This window comes from Drosophila miranda (assembly GCF_003369915.1).
Source record: "Drosophila miranda strain MSH22 chromosome Y unlocalized genomic scaffold, D.miranda_PacBio2.1 Contig_Y11_pilon, whole genome shotgun sequence".
In the NCBI taxonomy this organism is placed as follows: Eukaryota; Metazoa; Arthropoda; class Insecta; order Diptera; family Drosophilidae; genus Drosophila; species Drosophila miranda.
This window is the reverse complement of record NW_022881594.1, coordinates 80,699-86,698: the sequence shown is the minus strand read 5'-3', so window position 1 is coordinate 86,698 and position 6,000 is coordinate 80,699. Positions and strand designations below refer to the sequence as shown.

The 6,000-nt window shown below is 50.1% G+C and overlaps 2 pseudogenes; one reads left to right on the top strand and one right to left on the bottom strand.

Moving 5' to 3' along the window:
• Positions 1-3,514: 3,514 nt before the first annotated feature.
• LOC117189269 lies at positions 3,515-5,545 on the top strand (annotated as a pseudogene).
• On the bottom strand, positions 5,444-5,843 carry LOC117189276 (annotated as a pseudogene).
• Positions 5,844-6,000: the final 157 nt, after the last annotated feature.

The window sequence follows — 6,000 nt, the reverse complement described above, 5'->3', positions numbered from 1 at the left end:
ATCTATGATTCATAAATGTAACGTGTCACCTACGCACGTCTGTGTATATGAATCCTGCCAGGCTAGCTGTTATTCAGCGAAGGGAAGCACACGCTTTGGGTTTCCGGCCTCTGCTCGTCGGCTATTGGAGTGATGTTCTTGCCCCCCTCCTGCTGGTGGCCTATACGCATTATACCGCGAATGAAGTAGCGTGTCACGACGAAAATGCTTAACCGGGAGACACTGTTTATCCCTGAATAGAATGGTGGATGTGTGCTGGAAAGGTATCTCAACTCCGCCTCTGGTGTTGTCGAGGTCGTGTCGCGCACCCTACCATGGCCATTCCAAACCGTTCGATTTAATGACGGAATGGCCCCTTTGTCCGGGGCGTCCTACATGGGGAATTTGCCAGCGAAAGCAAAGCGCTAGATTAATACATTATAAAGTTTATTCACTTACTGGCTAAAACAATAACATTACCCGCAAATACCATAATATAATCACCCACATTAAAAGAATAGCTAAATGAAATATATGTATAAAAGTCCTACAAATACTTGGCTATGTGCCATACAAATGATATACAAAACACGTCCGAAATGGACAAACTAACTTGCTTGCTGATTCCGTAATGTTACGAAACCAATGCGAGTGGGCTCTTCTCCCTCTCACTCACCGACCGGCCCTAGTTTCCTTGTTTCAAGTTGTAATTTATTAATAACAGAATTTAAGTCCACTCATACCTTTTCTCCAGTTTATGGCTCCATCGGCGAAAGCGCTTTCCTCGATGAATACCTAAAACTGCTGTGGCGGAAGAACACTTAAATGGGCACAAGGTTGTGGGAAATCATATTTGCAGATCGGCGAGAGTCACGAGAAGTCACTACCGGAATCAAATCTAACTCTCTCCTAATTAACTCCGCACAGAAATCATAATTAATTACACATTTACAAACACGAATACAATTACTCCGTCAATCCGTTGCTTCCTCTTTTAAACCCGATACTCAAAATGAGTATTGGGGTATATTAGATTTGTGGTAAAAGTGGATGTGTGTAACGTCCAGAAGGAATCGTTTACGACCCCATAAAGTATATATATTCTTGATCAGCATCAATAGCCGAGTCGATTGGGCCCTGTCTGTCTGTCTGTCTGTCCGTCTGTCCGTCTGTCCGTCTGTCCGTCCGTCTGTCCGTCCCCTTCAGCGCCTAGTGCTCAAAGACTATAAGAGCTAGAGCAACGATGTTTTGGACCCAGACTTCTGTGATATGTCCACTTCCGCCCCCACAAAGGGCGAAAATCTGTGGCATCTACAATTTCGACGATACGAGAAAACTAAAAAGAAGAAGCGTAGAAGATGACTATATCTTCTAGAGTGCAAAATCTGAACCAGATCGTATAATTATTATAGCCAGCATCAAGAAAACAATTTAATTTTTTCTCGCCCTGTCCCTCTCTAACACACACGTAGCATAGGCGGCTTTGCTTAGAGTAAAACATTAGCGCCTAGATCTCAGAGACTACAAAAGCTAGAGCAACCAAATTTGGTATCCACACTCCTAATATATCGGACCGAGACGAGTTTGTTTCAAAATTTCGCCACACCCCCTTCCGCCCCCGCAAAGGACGAAAATCTGGGGATATTCAAAAATCTCAGAGACTATTAAGGCTAGAGTAACCAAATCTAGTATCCGCACTCCTGTTAGATCTTACTATAAAACGTGTATCTTAAAATTTCGCCCCACCCCCTTCCGCCCACACAAAGGACGAAAATCTGTTGCATCCACAATATTGCACATTCGAGAAAACTAAAAACGCAGAATCATAGATAATGACCATATCTATCAGATTGCTGAATCTGGATCAGATCAGATCATTTTTATAGCCAATAGGAACAAATCAATTTGCAGTGGCTACGCAGCGCCCGACGTCACGCTCAGACTGATTTTCTGTCTCTCTCGCACGCACTCTTTGTCGTGTCGTTCAATATTAGCGGCGTCTGCCGGAGGAGAGCCATACTGACTAAGTATCGGGTATTACTGTAGAGTTGCGGTGTCCGCAGCAACTCACAACGTTCCCCCTCGTGTTTTCTATTCTCTTTCTCCCGACTGTTATCTATGTTTCCTTTCCACCTCCTGAGCGAAAGGGAACAGCACAAATTCTTTTCCCCTGCTTCTGCAGGTGAAAGGTACGCGAAAGCAAAGAAAAGGCCAAACGGCCAATCTCCGACGGTGCTAGATCGACACTTTCTCTCCGCCGATCTGCTCGCGACCAAGGGACGGGCCCTCCTTATCTGCCGCGTCGCGCTCGACTACTAAAGTGCCGACGCCAACGCCTCGGGAAGCTAGCCGCTTGGGGGGACCAAGCGCTCCTCAAATGTCTTCTCCCTCTGCTTCCACGCTCGCTTCTCCGATGGCTGAGCGCTTTCCTGACAATCCCAAAGGTTTAAACGCCACTTTGTTAGGCTTGCGGCTGCTGTTGTTTGCTGGCTGGCTTCCTTGGACGATCGAATCCGCACTGCTTAACTCGATTTACTAAGCGCCAAGACTACAAATTCTCTTCTCTTCCCGCAGCACTTACCCCAACCGGACTCAGCGCTATACGGCTTCTGCCGACTGAATAGCCCACTCGCCTTCAACCAAGAATCTCGCAGTCGAATCTTGGATTTAGATATTTAGATTCCCTAGAGTTTTTCTCTTCACTAAATTCTTGGTTTTTCCTTTTCGTCGGACCGATACGCAACCGACGCAATGGACTTTCACGAGGGAATAGCCGATAGGGACGCCAACGTTCTGGCGGTAAATCGTCTAACAGGTCCCTGGATGCATTTTCAACAGAGATAGCCTGACGTTTTGACCTGTTACCGTCTTTTTGGTTTTCCCTTGACCTGTCGTTCGCCTGCCACTCTGAGCACTAGATGGCGCCACAAAAACTCAGCATTCCCTGCTACAAGCGCTACACCCCGTAGATGTTGTGCCGCTGCTGGCGAGGCTGTGCCGCAATCTGCTGCTGGCGGCGATTGCGTCCTCCACTGCTGCGGTAGCCAAACTCCCTATCATCGTAGCCGCCGCCGACGCCCCGCCCCATGATGCGCAGCTCCGGATCGGAATGGGCATGCCCCATGGAGGGACCGAACCCGGAGTCATTGCCCGATCGCTGTGTCATCTTCATGGATCGCCGGAACGAGGGTGGCGGCTGGGAGCGGGCATACCGCTGTCCCCTCACCGACCGCTACCTGGAGCGGGCATTCCTCGGCCGCTTGGCCGTCCGCGTGCACACATAGCAGCAGATGCGCCAGTAGAGAAAACTATGAAAGAGAGAAGTGGTGTGGAGTGGAGTCATTAGCGGCGGAGTCACGCAGCTGTGGAAATGTCAGCGCGCAGAGGCTCACCGGAATGACGTGGCCATCACATCCCCAATGTTGGACAGGCATCAGCGGGATGCCGACGATGGCATAGAAATCGTTGTCACCTTGCCCCAGTCGGATTTTAAGGTCTTTTAAGGCTTTATTTAGCTGTCACAAAGTTGAAAAGAGTAAACGTGTACATTTCCAAGTGCTGGAAACAAAAGTTTCACACCATATTTTGGGTGGCATCATTTTTACGCGCTAAAAAGTGAATTTTGAGTTTTGTGCTGTAAAATGGACACATCGAACAACGTACGCCTGCAACTTCAGCAGCAGCAGGCACGCAAATCGAATCAAAACATTCAGGTCTATGTGCGCGTTAGGTGAGTGCCCCATCTACGGGTAGTAGATCGCCCAATAAGTACGATTTCCATCCCTGCAGGCCGCTGAATGCACGCAAGCGATGCATACGCTCCGCAGAGGTTGTGGATGTGCTCAATCCACGCGAGATCCTCAGACGCCACACCCTCGACTCGAAGTTGACGAAGAAGTTTACGTTTGATCGGAGCTTCGGCCCCGAGTCCAAGCAATGCGATGTCTATGCGGTGGTGGTGTCGCCCCTGATCGAAGAGGTGCTAAGCGGCTACAATTGCACGGTGTTCGCGTACGGACAGACGGGTACTGGCAAGACGCACACGATGGTGGGGAATGAGACCGCGGAGTTGAAGTCCTCTTGGGAAGATGTGAGTAGAGGGGAACCAGTTTTCTAATTCCTAGAATCGGACGAGGGAGGCGGTTCAAACGTTAATTGCTGCTCTACCTGTCTTTTGTCTTTGGCCCTTTTGTAGGACTCTGATGTGGGCATCATACCGCGTGCCTTGAGTCACCTTTTCGACGAACTCCGCATGATCGAAGTTGAGTTTACGATGCGCATCTCCTACGTGGAGCTGTACAACGAGGAGCTGTGCGACCTCCTCTCCACCGATGACTCCACAAAGATACGCATCTTCGACGACAGCACAAAGAAGGGTTCGGTGATCATCCAGGGCCTCGAGGAGATCACTGTCCAGAGCAAGGACGCGACCACCCTGATGAACGCGCAGTCCTCGCGCAGCCACACCGTCTTCTCCATAGTGGTGCACATTCGTGAGAACGGCATCGATGGCGAGGATATGCTGAAGATCGGAAAACTCAATCTGGTGGATCTGGCGGGCAGCGAGAACGTCTCCAAGGCGGGCAACGAGAAGGGGTTCCGCGTGCGCGAGACGGTCAAAATCACCCAGAGCCTCCTGACGCTGGGCCGTGTGATTACCGCTCTGGTGGATCGGGCCCCCCATGTCCCGTACCGCGAATCGAAGCTGACGCGCCTGCTGCAGGAGTCGCTGGGCGGCCGGACAAAGACCTCGATCAATGCCACAATGCCTCGCCAGGGCACAAGGACATTGACGAGACACTCAGCACGCTGGAGTACGCGCATCGGGCGAAGAATATTCAGAATAAGCCAGAAGTCAATCAGAAGCTAACCAAGAAAACGGTCCTCAAGGAGTACACCGAGGAGATTGACAAACTGAAGCGAGATCTCCTCGCAGCGCGAGACAAGAATGGCATCTATCTGGCGGAGGAGACCTACGGGGAGATGACCATGAAAATGGACTCGCAGAATCGAGAGCTCAACGAGAAGATGTTGCTGCTGAAGGCCCTCAAAGATGAGCTGCAGTCGAAGGAGAAGACCTTCAACGAGGTGAGCCTGAGTCTCGTGGAGAAGACCCAGGAGCTGAAGAAAACGGAGCAGCACCTAACCGACACCAAGGGGAGTCTACTACAAGGAGAAGAAACAGCTGGTGGCCTCGCACATGAAAACGGAGGAGACGCTCACGACGCAGGCGCACAAAATCCTGACCGTGGCAGATTTGGCCACCAATGAAACGGAGCAGCTTCATGGCACCATCGAACGGCGAAGGGACACCGATGAAAAGATACGCAGTGCCTGCGATCAGTTCAAGGATCGCATGCAGGACAATCTGGAGCAGCAATCTCCAAGCAGCATCTGAGCCAGGAATTGGGTGAGCCACGACCAAAAGCTCTCCCTGTGCCAGTTTTAACCTTATATCTGTTCTGTTCTGTTCAGTACCCGTCTGTCCGTACGCGAACACCGTGCAATTGTAGCCGCTTAGCACCTCTTCGATCAGGGGCGACACCACCACCGCATAGACATCGCATTGCTTGGACTCGGGGCCGAAGCTCCGATCAAACGTAAACTTCTTCGTCAACTTCGAGTCGAGGGTGTGGCGTGTGAGGATCTCGCGTGGATTGAGCACATCCACAACCTCTGCGGAGCGTATGCATCGCTTGCGTGAAATCGTACTTATTGGGCGATCTACTACCCGTAGATGGGGCACTCACCTAACGCGCACATAGACCTGAATGTTTTGATTCGATTTGCGTGCCTGCTGCTGCTGAAGTTGCAGGCGTACGTTGTTCGATGTGTCCATTTTACAGCACAAAACTCAAAATTCACTTTTTAGCGCGTAAAAATGATGCCACCCAAAATATGGTGTGAAACTTTTGTTTCCAGCACTTGGAAATGTACACGTTTACTCTTTTCAACTTTGTGACAGCTAAATAAAGCCTTAAAAGACCTTAAAATCCGACTGGGGCAAGGTGACAACGATTT